A 19,398-nucleotide genomic window follows, 5' to 3' on the forward strand; every position below is an offset into this window, starting at 1 on the left:
AATGCACAGAGAGAGTGGAAAGTTTGAGTCTGGCATAGAGTTATGGTGGCCATTGATGGGAGGATTAATCTTTTTTCTATTTCAAACATCTATATAACCTCATTTTTTTCGTAGGTGGAAAACAAGAATTCTAAAATATTAATCACAAAAGCTATCAAACATTTCATGGAAGACCAAAGCCAAGAAGACATTCCCTGTAGTATCTTAGTCTTACAAGAAAAATAAATTATAAACTGAACATTCTCTAGTGCGTAAGTGAATAAAAGTGGAAAATATGAATAGAACGGTGCAGGTGATTATTTATGTAAGTTTTGGACTTTGCCTTTTTTCTTTTTTCTTAAATAAAAAATGCTTAATTGTACAATATTTCAACAATTCAGAAAAAAGAGAGAAAAAAATGACCATTACCAATGGACTCATCCACTGATTCAATGACACTTTAGCCTGAACTGAATCTTTGCTTCAGTTATTTTTTTCTTTTTTAAGAAATAAAACATTTTAGGGGCATTTGAAGCATCTCATTTCCTTCTTCCACCTCCATCACCAGAGACAGATAATAACCATCTTTCATATTTTACACAGACATGAAACTTTAAGCAACGTGTAGTAACAGTTGTACATCTTTAACTAAACAAAGTGGTAAATTACATTAAAAGATTTCCTAATGTAAGCCATCCTGCAACATTGGGATAAACAGTAATTGGGCAAAAATATTTTTTTTAATATTTTGATAGATTTAGCTTGCTAGTATTTTCTTTCAGATCATTGCATTCATATTCACAACTGTCAATGGCCTACAATTTTGCTCTGTTTTACCTTACTTGTTCAGTTTTATTATCAAGGTCATACATATAAAATGATTGGAGCAGTTGTCCTTTTTCCATTCTTTGAAAAGTTTATACAAAGCAGTGCTTATCTGTTCTTTGAAGGTTTTGTAATCTCTGGCTGTGTCTGGCTTGTTTTCTGAAGGGGGAGGGGCCGGGTGAAAGCTGTAGATTATTAACTTGATTCACTTCTTTTGTGGTTACAGGTCTACTCAATCTTTTTGTTTCATCAGTTTTTGTAATTGATATTTTTCTAGGAAATTGTCCGATTTCTCTAAGGTTCCAAACATGCTGTCAGGAACTTATCCATAATGTTCTCTGATAGGTTTGTAAATCTGCATCCTTAGTTATGTCCTGTTTCTCTTCCACGCCTTCCCTCCTCCTGTCCTTGGTCATTCTCGCCAGAGACCACTTTATCACTTTTTTCAAGGAACTAGCTTTAAGTTTGGTTGATTTTCTGTATTATTACTTTGTTTTCTAGCTCATTAATTGCAACCCTTATCTTTATGATTTCCTTCCTTCTGCTTTCCTTCTGCTTACTCTGTGGTTATTTTTTTACCATATTGTGTTGAGCACTTAGCTTGTGAGTTTTCAGTCTTTCTCACTTTCTCACATATGCAATTAAGATTATAAATATTCATTTAAAGTATCATTCAGACTGTGCTCCATAGGGATTTTTTTCCTGTTTAATTTTAATTATTTCAAAATATGTATCTTTTTTTCTTTTATTCATTTAGTTTTTAATTTTTATTATGGAGAATTTCAAAGATATACAAAAGCAAACATTACTTCATGTTGAATCATTCTGGAATGTTCCTAGTTCAACATGTAAATGTCCTTCCTAATATATGCTTTCAGGTAATAATGCTCCCTGGTTAATTTTATTATAGAAATCCATGTGCAAGTCTTATTTCTTCTCCTTGAAGATGAAAACTGTACCTTAAACATCTTGTATCATATATAGTGAAAGCTCAACAAAATCTGGCTGAATGAATTTTTTTAAATTTCATATGACCATGTTCAAAGCAACCCCTTTTGCCATAATGCAGCCTTAGCTTCACAGACAGTTAAAAATAATTGTAAAGACACAATCAGCATTTTTATCACTCCAGTTCCCATATTTGAACGTCCACAAGAGTTCAGGAGAGTTGAACAAAAGCCATTGGAGGAGCGATAAATAAAGCAGCTGCCTATGGAACGTGAGTCCTGCTTCTCCTCTCTGCCTGCCACCCCTTCCCCGTCCCCCTGCTTCTTTTCCAAGGGGTTTAGTGTGTGTGCTCCCAGGGAACACGCCATCCAAGCCGCATCAGCCGCACTGCTGAGCCCAAGAAAAGCACCACTGAGCTTCCACAGGAAAAATAAGTTGTTGCCACACGAAGGAAAAGATTCCAGAGCCTCAGCCTCCACCGCCACTGGCTCAACTGTGTCTAAGAATAGCGTGAACTGTGGAAAAGAAAAAATACTGGCACCAGACACTGGTCTTTAATTGTCTCCAGGCCTTAAAATAGAAACAAGCTGAAACGGAAGTGCCCCTGGAAACCCTCTCCAGGCCTCACTGGTGCGGTCCAAGCTAGATGCAGAATGTTGAGGCAGCTCCCGGAGTCGCTGGCTCAGCGGGCAAAGCCTGTGCGCTGGCGTCACCACGGAGCCGAGCGTGTGTTTCCAGGACAGGATGGGCACTCCCAAAGCCCAGGCCCAGAGCCCCGCAGCAGGGCTCCCAGGGCCCAGGCCTCACCCCCGGGATGCTGGGAGGGTCTTACTGGGCCTCTGCAAGGGAGGGCCTGGGGGATTTGGGGTTTCTCCTCCCAAAACTTAAAGTTGTTTGCAAAATGCTTTTCTTTCCATTTCATTTTCAAATCTTAAATTTAGCTTATTGGTTCCTAAATCAGATATTGCAAATAGTTCCTTGTCCTCAAAAAACAATGCCAGCCTTACTACCAGGGCGGCCTTTGGGCCCAGAGGTGCCTATGCAGTGGACCCCATTCATAGGTGCTAGCCCCCTGCAGGTGTACATGGAAAGGAAGAACACACTCTTTAGTTCCAGCAGGCACACAACTGTGGGGTTCGTTATAATGATGATGCCATGTTAGTCTGAATACTAGGTTTCTTATCAGAAACAAATTCCCAAATTTTGGAGATGGCTTCTGGATAAAAAGTTCTGCATGCAAAGAGTTCAGAGAATCCAACTGCAACCTCCACTCCTTCAAATATCTCTGGTTTATTAGATTAATCATTCAGTGAAAATGCGGGGTTTTTTCCCTGCAAAATCTCTAGTATTTACGAAATGACTCTTAGGTGGAAACACAAAATAAACCAATGCTCGAGATTCTCTTGCCCCAGTTCCTAGGCAAACACACTAATAAAGAGGTTGTTGGACCTGGTGCTCCCAGAAACCCAGTGCCAATGCCTGATGGGATTACTTCAGCTCCACTCCACCAAAGTGGTTAATTGTTGACCTAGTAAGGAAAAAAAAAAAAAAAAAGAAAACTGACCTCTTTTCTTTCGGGTGCATAATATTCTGTAATGCCTGGAAGTCAATGGCTGCTTCACAGGCAGGAGGGAGTACACAAGTCAAAATAATGGAACTTAATAATATGATTGCCAAGTGCCACATGGCCCCGAACTATAACAGCACATCCTTTCCAACCCAAACTCTAGTTTAAGATGTCTGTTGAATACAGCTGAGTTGAGAGAATTCTGTTACAGAAACACATGGAACCAAGGAAACCTAGCCCCAGAGGCAGACAGACACTAATGGGGAGAGCCCACCCAGATGGAGCATTTAAACTATGGGTCTCCCGGGGGCCCTGTCTTGGGTTACCATCATCAGCACATGCAGAAATTTATCATCCCCCAGCCCCCAACACAGTTATCACTGTGAGCCTTGTCTGCCCAACGTGTTTCTGAAGCCAGAGAAGAGATTGATTGTCCTTGCCCAAGGTCAGCAATCAAACATCAATTATCCTTGTCACAGGCTAGGCTGTTCCTAACTCGGAAATCTTAGAGCATTTAGTTACACATAGAGGGACTCTAAAAATGTTTGTTGGATGGAATGGAACCACTGTTCTCAGCTGATCTCTGTGGCTCACCTGTTGCCTAATATCGACAACTACCCATCACTTGGACTTCTCTCGCCCATGTCCGCCAGCAAGGCTTATATCTCAGGACGCCAGTTCAGCTCACCTTCCAGATCCTGAACTTGCTTATGTTCTCCACTCCAACACCTCAGAAAGACCTCGGCTTTGACCCAAGACTCACCTGTCTCCACTATCTGACAGCTCTCGATCTAGCCACAGCTACAAATACCCAGGTATATCATTTAGAAGTAAGATCAAGGAGGGAAGGACGATGAAGCAAGAGGAAGGAACTAACATTTGTTTTTCCCCTACTAGGTGCCTGGCCCTGTGCCCAGCCCTTATACATGTTTCATCTTTTTATTCTATTTCTAAAGAACACCAGAGAAAAAGGAGATGATGCTTCCACTGTCTGAGACTTTGGGTCAGGAAATAACTCATGCATTATTGCACTGGAGGTCCTAGCTAGTAAAATAAGGCAAAAAGGAAAAAAAACCCCACAAATTTTAGCAAAGAGAAGCTTAAATTGTTTTTATTCAAAGATGACATGGTTGGGGGCCAGCCCCATGGCACAGTGGTTAAGTTCCGTGCACACTGCTCCAGCAGCCTGGGTTCACAGGTTTGGATCCTGGGTGCAGACCTACACCTCTGCCAGCCATGCTGTGGCAGTGACCCAGATATAAAAAAAGTAGAGGAAGATTGGCACAGATGTTAGCTCAGGGCTAATCTTCCTCAAGCAATAAAAGGAGGAAGATTGGCAACAGATATTAGTTCAGGGCTAATTTTCCTCAGCAAAGAAAAAAAAATGACATGGTTGTCTATGTAGAAAATCTAAAGGAATCTACAAAATATTAGAAGTGGTGAGTGAATTTAGCAAAATCATGGGTTATAAAGTCAACATCCACAAATCCATTTCATTTCAAATACAGCAAAAAATTGAAAAATAAAATTTTAAAATATCATCCTCAAAAAATTAAACATAAAATTACCATATGATCCAGTAATTCCACTTCTGGTATATAAACAAAAGAATTGAAAACAGGGACTCGAGCAGATATTCATACACCAATTTTCATGGCAGCATTATTCACACTAGACAAAAGATGGAAATAACCTAAATGTCCATTGATAGATCAGTGCAGAAACAAAATGTGGTATATACATACAATGGAGTATATTTAGCCTTAAAAAGGACTAGAATTATGATACACACTACAAGATGGATGGACATTGAAAACATTGTGCTAAGTGATATAAGGCAGCACAAAAGGACAAAAATTGCATGAGTCCACTTATATGAGGTCCCTAGAGTAGTCAAATTCATAGAGACAGAAAGTAGAATGGTGGTTACCAGAGGCTGGGGGTAGAGAGTGGGGAGTTACTGCTTAATGGGCACAGAGCTTCTATTTAGGATAATGAAAAAGTTCTGGAGATGGATAGTGGTGACGGTTGCACAACGATATGCATGTACCTAATGCCACTGAACTGTACATTTAAAAATGGTTAAAATGGTAAATTTTACGTTATCTATATTTTGTCACAATAAAAAAGTATCATTTACAATATCTTCAAATACCTAGGGACAAAATCAATGAAAGATATGCAAGTCCTCTACACTGAATACTACAAAACACTGCTGAGAGAATTTTAAAAAGACCTAAATAAATAGAGAGAATTATCATATTTGTGAGTAGAAAGACTCAATATTTTTAACATGTCAGGTCGGCCCAAGTTGATCTATAGATTCAGAGCAATCTCTGTCAAAATCCTTGCAGTATTTTTTTTTTAATAAACAAGGTGATTATGAATGCAAAAGATCCAAACGGCCAAAACAATCCTGAAGAAGAAGAAAGAAGACAGAGAACGCGGAAGAAAATGAATAGGGGGAGGAGGAGGAGGACTCTACATAGCCAGATTTCAAGACATACTACACAGCTTTAGTAATTAAAAGCATGTGGAACTGACATAAGAATAGATAATTAGATCAGTGGTACAGAACAAAACGTCCAAAAACAGACCCACACGTATGTGATCACTTGATTTTCAACAACAGCACCAATGAAATTCAATAGAGGAAATAAAACTCTTTTCAATAGAGTATTGGAGCAAATGGATCTCTTTATTACTTCTGTACTGTACTGAACACACAAAAAAATTAATTCTCAATGGACATGGATCTAATACCTAAATGTGAGCACTAAAACTAATAAAGCTTTTGGAAGAAATCATAGAACGATGTGTTTGGGAACTGTGGCAAAGATTTCTTGGTGAAGATGCAAAAAGTACAAATTATAAGTGAAAAAATACAATAAAATAGACCTCATCAAAATTTAAAGCTTTTGCTCATCAATGACATTAAGAGATTGAAAAGGCAATCTACAGGCTGGGAGAAAATATTCATGGTACATTTACTTGACAAAAGATTTATATGGAAAATACATGAAGAATTCCTACAAATCAATAATAAAAAGATAATCATAAAACATATAAGAATGGCCAATAAGCACATGGAAAGGTACTCAACATTATTAGTCATGAGGAAAATTTAAATTAAACCACAGTGAGATGTCAAAAGATCCCCACCAGAGTGACACAATTAAAAAGACTGGTAATACCAAGTTTTGTTGAGGACATGGAGTAGCTGGAACTTTTGTATATTGCTGGTGAGAGTGGAAAATGGTATAATCAGTTTGGAAAACTGGTTAGCAGTTGTTAATAAAGTTAAACTTACAGTTACATCATGATTTAGCAATTGCAGTCTTAGAGATACGCCAAAGAGAAATGAGTCTGTATGGCCACAAAAAACTTGTAGTGAAATGTTCATAGCAACTTTATTCATGAAGACAAAAAATGGTAACAGCAGAATGAAACTGTGCTATAGTCATAGGAAGGAACAGTACTGAGGAAGAAAAGGGAACCAAGTGTGCTGCACGTGGAAGATGCTCAAATGCATTACGCTAAGTCAAAGATTCCAGCATCAAAGTTTCTGTATGAATGATTTATATGACTTTTTGGGAAATGGCAAAACTATAAGGATGGACAACAGACCATTGGCTGCCAGGGGGTGGGGGTCGGGGTATTTGACTCTAAAGGTAGATTGAGGGCTGACAGAACTCGTCTGCATCCTGAGTGTGGCGGTGATTACAGGAATCTAGGTATGTGTGAAAACTCATAGAACTGCATACAAAGAAAAAAAAGGAATTCAACAGGCACGTAAATTTACAACCATTTACATCAAGTGAAAGAAGCCAGACACACAAAAGAAAGCATAATGTGCAATTCCTTTTATCTAAAGTTGAAAAACAGACCAAACTAAGCTATGGTGAAAGACATCAAAATAGTGGTCAAATTGGGGTGGGAATCTTAAATGAAAAAGGCAGCTTTCCAGAGTGACAGAAAGGTTGTAAATCTTCGTCTGTGTGGTGGTCACGTGGCTGTAAACATGTGTGTGTGTGTGTGTGTGTGTGTATAGTCATTGAGCTTTATACTTAGATTTGTTCACTTTGCTGTACTTAAATTTACCTCAGTAAAGTATTATAAAAACATTTTATACTGATGGTTACATGATGATGAAGAGAATTCTCCAACATTCTTCCTTGTTCTCTCACAACTGGATTTTTAATCAATACATTTAAATCCCCCACATTTCTGATTTTAAGCTCCCTCCCTGTAGGAAATTAGGTACCTCAAGAAGCTTCTTAATTCTTCCAGATATGAAGCACAGACGTCAAAGCCAGTGAGGGCAGTCTCCCAGCTCTGCACTTACCACTCAAAACAGCCTTGGGGCGGGAACCTGGCCTCTCACGGCCCTCTTTATGCAGCCTTTGTTCATCTTAGCTGAGTAAGATCTCAAAATCAGAATATGACTCAGTGAAAGAGTTGATAATCCAACAGGAATGTATTTGCTTTTCGGGTTTGAGGCACAAGAAAAATGCTATAACAGTTCAGCTAAAAAAAGAAAAAAACCCTCCAGCCTCCCATAAAAGGTGTAGTAATTACTCTTTTAGTTTTAGAAAACAAAAATTGTTTTAAAACTTCTTGATTAAAAAGAGATCAAAGCAACACTTCATTCTCAGTATGCAAAATCTAGAAAATGATATAGTAAGAAAGCATTAACCATCAAATTAGCTATTAAATAAACAACTTCCTTTCACCCTCAACTCACAGCCCCCGTGGGAGAGTTTATTAACTTAAGGGGCTGAGTTCACATTAATTAAGCTTAACTGTCCTTGACCATTTATACGACTAATCTGTAACAATGCAGCTGGTTTCAGAAGTGTAGACCTATCTATCTATCTATAGATATACATGTATATGTATATATATATAATTATTGACAATTTTTTCTGTATTTTAATATTTCCTTTGCTTCAACCAGACTGCATTTCAAACTTGCATCATTAGCACGTAAATGCGTAACTAATGGATAAAGCATTTCCATTCACATGTGCGGCCTGTCTCACACTGAAGAAAATTGAAATAAAACTGCAGCATCGGCCTCGTCAATCGAGCGATGGGTATTCTTCACACGTGCCCTGAGGCTGAGTCTCTGGAATCCCGAACCTTAACCTGTTACGGAAGGTCGAGTGTGCATGCCAACAAGGCAAGAGTCTGACGCAAAGAAATATTGGCCGCTCAGTCACTGTGTGGTGTCTGCTTGGACCTCCCGTTTTCCTTCCTTCTTCCTCCTGCAGCCACCTCAAGCCCAACACTCCTGACCAAATCCCTCTGGCAACCTGTGAATACCTTCTGCTCCAGTCAGATGCCTGATTCTCTCCCTGCGCTTTCTTTACTTGGCAGTTTATTAAACAGCAGGCCGGCTGGGAGGGAGCTCGGGAGGAGCTGGGCTGGGCCAGGGGCGCCATGGTGCTCCCTCTACCCGCCGACCTGCAGTGCATCAGTGCACCTTGGGGCTCCCGGCACCCCCACGGGCCTCCCGAATAGGTTGCTAAGGACTGGTCCATGCTCTGTGCAGCCACTACTCACTCTGAAGAGGCAGCCCCAGGCTGGATCCTGGAGGAAAAGAAGTGCTAACAGTATGAGTCTCAGTGAGGACGGGCCTGCTTCATTTAATAACTTCAGAGCGCGCTGGCTGGCTTAAACTCCCACAGTCCTGTGACAGTGTCCCAAGGAATCAAAGATAAGTGGCCCGATGACTTCAGAACACATTTCCTTTTATGCAGGAGATGGTGAAGCTTTTCTCCCTCACGTATCGGAACTCTCAAAAGCCCTCTTCATTCCTGACATCTGGCCTTTTGGATCCTTATACAAGGGATGAAAGATTGTTCTAAAGTCAAAAAAGGAGAGGAAAAAAAGAGAAGGATCTCTGGTGTCAACGCATGTGACCTGAAACAGCTAGCGCAGAGTGGGGGAGACAGCAGTCACTGGGAGGAGGCCACGGGTGGTCCCCCCACGCACCCCTGAGTGGAGGAAGAGATGGAGAGACTCATGGACCGACACCCCACTCACTTTCCTACATGAAGTAAGTGCTGGAGGTGTTGCCCTTATGTGGTCCCTAACTGGACACAGACGCAGTCACAGATGCCACGATGATAGTCACAAAGTCCTGGGCAGAGAAGATTGGAGTCCAGAATGCATGCCCATTTTACTTCCATCTTCTACAGAACACTGAGCGCTCAAGAAACAAAGGCGCTTTCTCAGTGTTTACCTCCACTGATCTTACTTTTCTTTTCCCCTAGGATGCCTGACCAGTCGCATCCCCATGTAGTCCTCTCATTCCTACCACAGGATGTGCCAGTGCTTGATAGAAAAAAACAGGATTTGGGCAACGTCTTCTAGGTCTCTGCACCTCATGCAGAAGCAGATCCACAGATTTTCCCCGAGCTGGTAATGTGGATACTGAAAGTGGAAGCTGAAGGGACACTCTGTTCCAGGGCCCTCCAGTCTCAGCAATAGTGGTCTCACTTCCATGACAAGGACAGACACAGAAGTGCCCACTCCTCAAGGGGCCAGGCCCTCTCTCCTCAGTGTCTGCTCAGCCTGTCAGGGCAGGCCTTGCTGGAGCCCTGTTCTGTTGACCCATAACTTGTCCTCCCCAGTCTTTGAGACTTTTATGCTGGCTGCTCCCTAAGACTCACCAGTCACCTCCCCGAGGGAGCAGAAAAAGGCATCTGGGTGCAGAGTCTAGAGAAGCACAGACCACAGTCAGAAGTGATTTACCCAGAATGTCCAGGGGCGCATCTGTTCTCAATTAAAAACATATCTGGAAGCCAAAGATCTTGATTTCAAACAGATACAGTGGTGCAAAAAAGAACTTTTAGCACATAAGATCTAGTACATAATAAGGGATATAAGGTTTTTATTAGAACAAATAAGTGTTTAGTATACATAATATACATATTTTATCTATAATATATATACCTTGTAGATATACTAGAAAACTTTTTTACTTAATCATAAAAATACATCATGTAGTATGCAAATACACTGAAGCATGTAATAAGTACTTACTGTCATTGTCAATCAGAAAATTCTAGGCTTACTTGAAAATAAAAAAACAATTCATAGCATTAAATTCTAAATATTAGAGACTAAACATAATTCAAATGTTATTTTTATCCAATTTAACCACAAAAAAATACAAATTTGCTTTACACGTTCATTTCCTTAAAAGAGCTTCAAGATCATCATTATAAAAATGATAGCAAGTCAAAATTCCTATTGCTCTACAGGGAGCAGTATGGCAGGTTTGGTTGTAACATCATCTAAAAAAAAACAGAGGAAAGAGTGAAGGAAGAGCCATTTGGAAAGATTCTGTGGTAGTGCCTATTCTTTCTACAGGTTTTCTTTCAAATTCTCCACAAGCTTGTATATCTGGACTATCTTCTGTTAAATAGTAAACAAGCATTGTTTCATAACGTTTATGAGATAGTCATGACATAAAATAGGGACATTTTTGATCCATTTTTCTCTGTCCATATTATGTGGATTAGTTTCCATGACAACACCAGCTGCCCAATCACCCCATCATCCCACCCCAGCCCCAACTGCTGTGACCCACAGAAAGCCATCATTCAATCTCTAAATAGGTGACCATTGATAAAGAAATCTTTCGGGGACGATTCTGCTGGTTTGAGGCATCTAATATTTAAATATCTAGAGAAATGCGTTTCTTCTATATTTTGTAGTTTAATAGCAGAGGGCAGTTAGGGGTCTCTGGGCCCTGGAAATCACTCCTAGTATCTTGGCATCGTCAATCCAGTAGAGCTGGCTTCCTAGGCTTCTTCCTTTAATTCCAGCCTCCGTGTGACTCTCCCAGGCCCCAGCGTCCTCGAGCACACACAGACTTAGACACATTCATCACAGGGGGAACATTCTTGAGTCTGTTTGGCAACTAAAGCTTCATTTGTTAAAGGTTAATCCAAGGCTGCAGCAAAAATACTCAATAAGGGGGTGATTAAATTTTCTTATTAAATGTAATCAGGGAGCTTTGTTGTCTGGATGTCAGGTTAAAGCCACGACTGGGAAAAATTCTTCTGAAGACAGAAAAGCACAGTGTTATGACTATAATCATATATCAACATACTCTGTCACTTGCACTGGAGAGTTCTTTAATCTTAATGAAAAGTATCAAGTGTTGAGTGTGTGTTTTACAGCTTACATGGAGCCATAAGCCGAGGGAGCTCGTCCAGTATTTCAGAAATGCCCTTTACCACATAGTCATTGACTGGGTGCTGGGGTTTGACAGGAGAGCGACATGCTGTTATCCCCACAACAGGCAAGGCTCCTGCTGGGGTCACCTCCCCGCTGGTTCTGGATCCTTCAGCTAGAGGACATATCACACTCAGAGACATTTCAGAATAAATTCACGGTAATCACAGACAATCAAGGACCTCACAGATCTTCTGTCCAGACCATTTGTCTTTATAAATGAGGACTTTGACACTCAGAAAAGTAAGATGAATTCTCAAAATAAGGCTGAGCTCAAATCAGAAACTAGGTTCCCAAATGCTGGCGTACCGTGGGAAACGAGGAGGCACATGGGCACCAAAGGGCAGATCATGGTTCCCCAAATGACTTCTAACACATTCCACACGTGGAGGCCTCGCCCATGAGCACATCAAAGCGAGAACTGGAAGTGCAGGAGCTCTCTTGAGCTGGGGCGAACACGCCAAGCAGGTAACATGAAGGCCGGCTGAGGGAGGAGGCAAACTGAGACCCACCAAGGGGAGGAAGCTGGGAGGGCCCCAACCGGCTCTCACAGGAACCAGCCCGTGATGCCAAGAGAAGACAGAAAGCCAGATTATCTAATGTAAAATCTCCCAATTTCTTAATGTTGGCATCCTGTTCAAAATATGTTTTAGAAGACATGCCTGCAGGTGTGTTCAACCCCCAGGCCTCCAGCTTTCAACTTCTGTCCCAAAGCAGTTAAGAAAGGATTTTTTTTTCAGGCAGCAAGGTATAAACTGATGGATTGCTTTAGTCGTTCAGTTATCAAATAGTATCGAGTGTGGACTGTGTCCATCTAAAAGGCCTAAAGCTCATACAACCCGAAGATTCAGAGAAGTCAGGAATACCAGGAGAACCAGAAGAATGAGCTCACCACGTTGCTTATGTTTATGAGGAAATGATCACCCTGTTGGAAGGGATTTAATCAATAAGCAGAGAGCCCTGAGGGGTAAAGCTCTGTCTTGAGCAGGAGGGTGACAAGTTTGAGTACAGCACGTTAGAATGTCTTGGCTGGAGTCCAGGGAAGATATTACAAGGAGGTAAACAAAGGCAGTCACGGTGAGAATGAAAAGGAAAGAAAAGATTCAAGAGACATTGAAGACCCAACTTCAACATGTGGTACATCAGAGAGTGACACTGTCTTCACCATTAGGGCCTTCACACGGCCAGCCTCCACCCTGGGGCTGAGGCCACAGAGCAAACCTCCTCCAGTGACCACATCCACTGCATCAGACATTTTCATCCAGCAAACATTTATTGGGCCCCTTAAATATACGCAAGACTCTTGTCTTAGTTAGTTCGGGCTGCTATAACAAAGTATTGTAAACCGGTGGCTTAAACAACAAACATTTGTTCTCACAGTGGTGGAGGTTGGGAAGTCCAAGATCAGAGTGGCAGCAAATTCAGTGTCTGCTGAGGACCCTTTTTCCTGGTCCATAGATGGTTATTTCCTCACTGTATCCTCACCTGGCAGAAAGCTCTCTGGGGTCTCTTATAAGGACATTAATCTCACTCATGTGGGTTCCACCCTAATGAACTAGTCACCTCCTAAAGTCCCCACCCCCTAACACCATCACCTTGGGGGTTAGGATTCCAACATATGAATTTGGGGAAGCACAAACATTCAGTCCATAACAATCCTGAAAGTCGATCAGACTAATTTTGACAAAAAGTCTTAATCACATACACGCTCATTACCAAATGGCATTTAGATTTATGATAAAGTGATTTTTTAAGGGGTGGGTGTAGGGAATACACAACATTCTAAAGAGCAGTCTTTCGGTACTTATTGGGATCAGTTTTGTTTTCAGCTGCAAGTAGCAGGAAATCACAACTAAAAGTAGTCTTAACAATAAGGAAATGTATTATCTCACACAGCAAGAAGTCCAAAGAGAGAGCATGTCCTGGGGGTGATATGTCAGGGCTCCAGGTCCACTTCTCTGCATTTCTCTCCACTTGGTTCTCCTCTGTGTATCGGCATTGACCTCAGGATGGAGATAAGCTGGCTGAGACTGTGCCAGGCCTCACAACCAAAAGGATCTAGAGAAAGAAGAGGAATCACCTATTTCTTAAATGGTTTGTAAGGAATTTAGAATTTTTCCCTGAAGTCTCCCTCAAGCCAGCTCCCCACTCGTGTATTGGATGTCCTCTCATATTCACTGACAAGGATCAGGTCACTGGCCTACTCCTAAAGCAGTCACTGGCACCAGCTGTGCAGTCGCTATGATTGGCTTAGGCTAATCATCTGAAGTAGAATGGAAGTTGGAAAGCCTACCACATTAGCAATGACGATATCAAAGACCGTCACCTAACAATTCTGTCTCTGAAAATTTATCTGAAACAAAGAATTAAAAAGCCTTTCAAAAGGTCCAGAGAGCTCTAAGGCAATATTAAGCTTTTTCTAGCCACAGCACTACCCTTGGCAAGACAGAGGACACAAAGCATTCCTCATGGTCTTGGAAACCCTGTCTCTCCAACCGTCACTGCTTCATGGCCCCATTCTAAGACATGAGTGCCAGAAACATGCTCTAAGTGGAATTGAATATCCAGCTACCCTTATGAAAAGTCAGAACTGATCCCACTGTGCCTGATGACACCTTTTTTCTTGGTGACCACAAGGTCCAGGGTCATTTCTCATCCCCCAGACTCTTGTCCCCATACAGATCTGTACACCTCCTACTCTACCCCAATATCACACCCATCCTAGATCCCACAAATACTCCCACTTTGTCTTCCAAAACTTCTGGTCTAGCAATGGCAAAATTCTGTCTCCTCCACCTCTTGTCTAAATTTTGCCTTCACCTCCATGTTCAAATCCAAGCCTGTTTTGTCGTTCTTCTCTCACATCCCTTGCCACTCTGGCCTGAGAGCTAGGCGAAGTCTCTTTCTACCTTCTTAGCGCTGCTTCCAGACCCTTGTGACCCCTTCTCCATGAAAGTGCCCTGCTCCTTTGAAGAGCTTGGCATCAGGCCAGACCTGTGAGTGCATCAGATCTACTGTCCTCCTTGTGGCAGATATCTACAGCCCTTCACCCATTCCCTAGCACTTCTTAGAGATTTAAGGTCCCAGATCACTGTCTATCTCTTCACCATTTCTCCTGTCATCATTCATGGGGATTTTCACATCTAGGGAAACAATTCCTCCAGTACCATATCTTCTCATTTCCTTAACCTTCTCATCTCCAATGAAACTTGTCTTCCAACCCACCTCAGCTATCAACTCCCAGTATCGTACATCTTAGAATGTCAGTATAAGAAGCTGGACTTCTTCCATAATCTTAATTTTAAGCATTTCACTTTCTAAACACCACCTATATTTCCAAATCACCTCCCTTCATTACCTCATTCCAGGAACTCCTCTGTCCCACTGGCGTCTCGCTCCACTGACCCCATCATCTTTTCACTGTCCATTGCCTCCCTCATATCCTCACAATTCTCCTTCTGCAGCTCAGATTCCATCGTCCATTATTTTACATATTCCCTTGTATACACTCTCAGCTTCTTTTTCCCTTTTTCTCTTCACCACACGCACCTAGAAAAACCCAACTATTCAACTCTTTGCCTCCTGTACACCTATGCCCAGAGAAGTGGGACAAGTTGAGTAAAACCAGTCAACCACATTCACTGGTCTCACTTAAATCTAAGACCACACACCTCAAATGAGTCCTTAAAGCTGCCCGCCAATCTTACCACATTTCCCATCTCTCAGGAGTGACTCTTTCAAGTGTTTTCTCTTTTCAGACATCCAATTCCTCCTGCCCTCTGCTCACTCACAACCAATTGCCTTGCTGCAGAAAACTGTGGGGGGCTCTCCCACCATCAACTCAATTGCTTTGGTTCTTATCTATGCTGACTTCTTCCTGTCTCAACAGGTGAGTTGCCCTTTCTCCTCTCTGAGGCCCCACATCTTGTGCCGTGGATCTCCTATAGCTGTCCTCTGTTTCTTCTTCATTCATTATTTCCCCCTCTCAACCGGATCATTGCCATCAGCATACAAACATGATGCAATTTTTGCCATCTTAAAACAAAAACTCCCTTAACTTCAAACTCCTTCCAAGTATATCCTCATATTTCTGTTCCCCTTCATAACAAAACTTCTTTAAAGAATTATCTAAATTCTCCTTTCCCATGCTCTCATGGATCTACTCCATTTAGACTCTCAGCCAACCACTCCACAGAAACTGCCCTTATCAAGGTCCACAATGACCTCCACACTGACAAAATGGACAGTCAGTGTTCTCATCTTATTTGTTGCATCAGCAGTGCTTGGCACAGTTGAACAATCCATCTTTTCTGAACACTTTCTGCGTTTGGCTTCCAAGATGCCATTCTTCTTCATTTCTTTTCCTATTTCTCAGTCCCCTTTGAGGGCTCCCCTTCCTCTTCCTAACTTCAGAAACAGGGCTTCTCAAACACCACCTGCACGTTAGAACCACTTGGGAAGCGTCTACAAAACTCTGATGCCCAGGTCTACGCCAGATAACTGAGCAGGAGCCTTGGGGAGGAGGCCCTGATGCCACTATGTGTTTTTAAATCTTGAAGGTGATTCTACTGTGCAGCCAGTGAGAGGACCGCTGCTCTCCATGGTCATGAGCTAGCCTAGGGTTCTCGACTCCTCTTACCTTCTCCATTCATACTCACGCCCTCGATGACACTGACCCCAGGCTGATGATTCCCAGGTTAAGATCTCCTCCTTCCCTTCCCCCCAAACTCACAAATACCCCACTGCCTATTAGACAAAACCTCTTTAAATGAAAAAATAATTCCCAAAAAGGCCTTTTCACAATGACACTCTATGATTGTAAAAGCTTTTTAAATACATTAAATTCGTTTTCAATTCGTTGTCAACTTTATCTGTTTTCAGTTTATGCTCAGTTAATGAGGGTGACTGATAAACTATTCAATGTTCATAGAACCAACATGTGAATTCCTTCGGATTGAAATTTATTACAAATGAAATGAATCAGACAATTCCACAGACAGAACACAAAATGGTGCCTGGAATTTATAGGTTAAAATGAATTACAGATTAAAATGAAGAATGATGTTGCATTCAGTCGCTGGGAAACGCCAAAGAATAATGATGTGTTCGTTTGTAACCTGGAACTAGGCTAAGAATATTTTTAATGCTTTAGGTCTCATTCAAGAGGAACCTAAAACCAGAATCCCCAAATGATAGTGAGCATGAATCCAGGGGTCAGAAGAACTGATCCTGGTCCCAGTAGTTCCCAGCTTTAGGCAGGTAAAATGCTTGCATTTCTTAAATTTTCTGTAAAAAGGGAATACGTCTGCACTGCTAACCTTATAGGGTTTTGTGTAAGTAAAACTAAATATTTTTGGCAAGAGTCCTCTGAATTATTAAAAATGATATTACTTGTATTATTATTGCACAACCTAGTGGTATATTTAATAACCAATTATTTTAAGTAGGGCTATGTTAATTTATCACAGAAACCTATAAAAAGAAATCTTAAAATTTAGAATGTCTGATATTTGAAGTTCCAATTTTCCCTATAATAATCAGAAGAATGATTTTGTAATAAGCCCATGTCCAAGATCATAAGACTACCAAGAAAGTCCTTAAAGTTGGTCATTTCAAGTTCATTTTAAAGTATCTTCTGCCAATATGTTACATTATTGTTATCATTATTATTATCATTATTATTTTAATTCTAAAGATTCTTTAAAGGAAAGTCCAATTAGGCAACGTTTTTCCTGCCTTAATCCCATCAAATCATTACAAAAACTACTCACTTGTCAAATATTTTAATAAATTAAGATTTTCATTAAATTTTTAGATAATCATTAAGAAACACTTTTATTTCAAGACGTAGTGAAAACTTCAATGACACTCATTTTGGGGTCACTTCCAGGCCAAGTACTACCTGATTCCAGTCAGGGTCCACGGTAGCTCCCATTTCTAGATTGTACATCCTGTAGCTAACTTCATGCTCTATTTCTGAGCCACAGACGTATTCCTAAAATCAGCTGTTCTCCATTGCTATATAATCATCAATCGCTTCTATGGGAAAGACATTGAGATTAACCACATTTAAGAAATAACTGAATTTTTTAATGGGGAAAATAAAACATGTCCCTAAAAGTTTCTTGGAAACTCAATATCTGCTAATTCATGACTACAAACAATCCTCACACTTTAACCTTGTTTCATAGTTCAAAGTGGGGATTAGCCGGAATAATGAACCTATTACTTCAACTATGTTCCAAGTCTCCTCATAAACTGCAGTTTTGATTTACAATAGAGACACTGACTGCTTTTGTCTGATCTCTCTTCATTGTAGTTCCACCGGGAGTCACCATATTTCAAACACGTCTGGCTTAATGAATTTTTGTCTTATTATGGCTGCAATCTGTTCTGGTGTCGGATTCAGTCCAGGTCCCAGAGCTTTGTGGTTCTGTTTTCAGGCATCAGATGCTTCCAGTTTCTGGAGTGTGGACTAAGGATACCCAATAACTGGTCTGAGCAGATCTGCAAAACCACCATGGTATAAACCAGATGAAACATTAAAAACAACTCCTTTCTCCTTTTGATCAGTGATGCAATGGCAGCCTAATATTTGAAGTATATTTTTACTATCTTTAGGTCAGCTTAAAACAAATGAGCATCATCTTGAGAACAGACCTCCTCAGAAATTCCCAGGTCAAGGGCAGCCAGGGCCTCATCATTTTGTTTTGGTGTTGAGCTCATTGGCTGGTACCATGTTTTCATAATTTATCAAGAAATTAATCAGCATGGAAACAGCCTCACCAGGGCAGATCGCAACTGTCTCCTCAGAGTCTAAAAATCTCTGTAACCCTTCAAGGCCATATCATCTATAGCATTTTATCAAAGAAAGGGTAAACTAACTTCTAGGCAACATAGAGTCACTCACGGACAGCAATTTAATTTCTCCATTTCCAGATTTCTATTAAAAAATCTATACCCAGCATTCTAGAAACCGGAAAAGGGTTGTATTGCAACACGTCACCCCTCCTTTAAGGGGGGGGCATGCACATTTTGTGTGTGATTAAGCTGCTCTGCTGCAGTCTGATGCTTGTCCTACTGAGGACATGGGTATAAGCTCAGGGTACAAGTGAGCTTCTCCCTGAAGGGAGTGGACATTCCAGGTCTGGGGAGGAAGGGCCTTGGAAATCAAATGGAACTCTGGTGATTCCCCTGAGACAGGAATGAGAAAGAACACCTCTGTCTTTATGAGCTTCAGTCTTTTATTCTCTACTTTGAGTATGTAATCTATCAAAGCTTGGGGGTCCTTCCAGGAAGGAGAATCAAAGATGCTCACTGGCCGGTGAAGGCAGGAGAGAAGCTATGTGGGGAGACAGCAAGGTAGAGACGTCAATCTGACAATGAAATATTATTTTATAAACCAGATTATTTAACTTCATGTTCATCTTTGGATCGAAATCCTTTCTATCTCCCCTTACATTTGTTGAACTCCAGCTTAAGAGTTCTTAAGGGTTCAGTCTGGACTCCGTGGTGCCAAAGACTCAAAAAACAAGTCTACAAATCTTGCCCCTTTTGCCCTCAGGAAAAATCTCTCTATTTAGAAACCCTAAAATATCTCAGTTTTACATTCCTAACAGAGTTTAGCGGGCAATAAACCACCCTTGATGAGGTAAAGGTGGGGAGAAACACAGGTAAAGAGGACCCTGCTTGGATTCCATTTCACCGTCGTGGACGAGAAATGGCTGTGAACAGTATTCCCCGGAAGCCTCAGAGTCTGCAGGCAGAAATCCAGAAGGATGGGGGGCCTATTCCTGGCCTGTCAGGGAGCAGCCCTCAGAGGAGGCAGG

The sequence above is a fragment of the Equus asinus genome, chromosome 29 (genome assembly GCF_041296235.1).
Source record: "Equus asinus isolate D_3611 breed Donkey chromosome 29, EquAss-T2T_v2, whole genome shotgun sequence".
Classification (NCBI taxonomy): domain Eukaryota; kingdom Metazoa; phylum Chordata; class Mammalia; order Perissodactyla; family Equidae; genus Equus; species Equus asinus.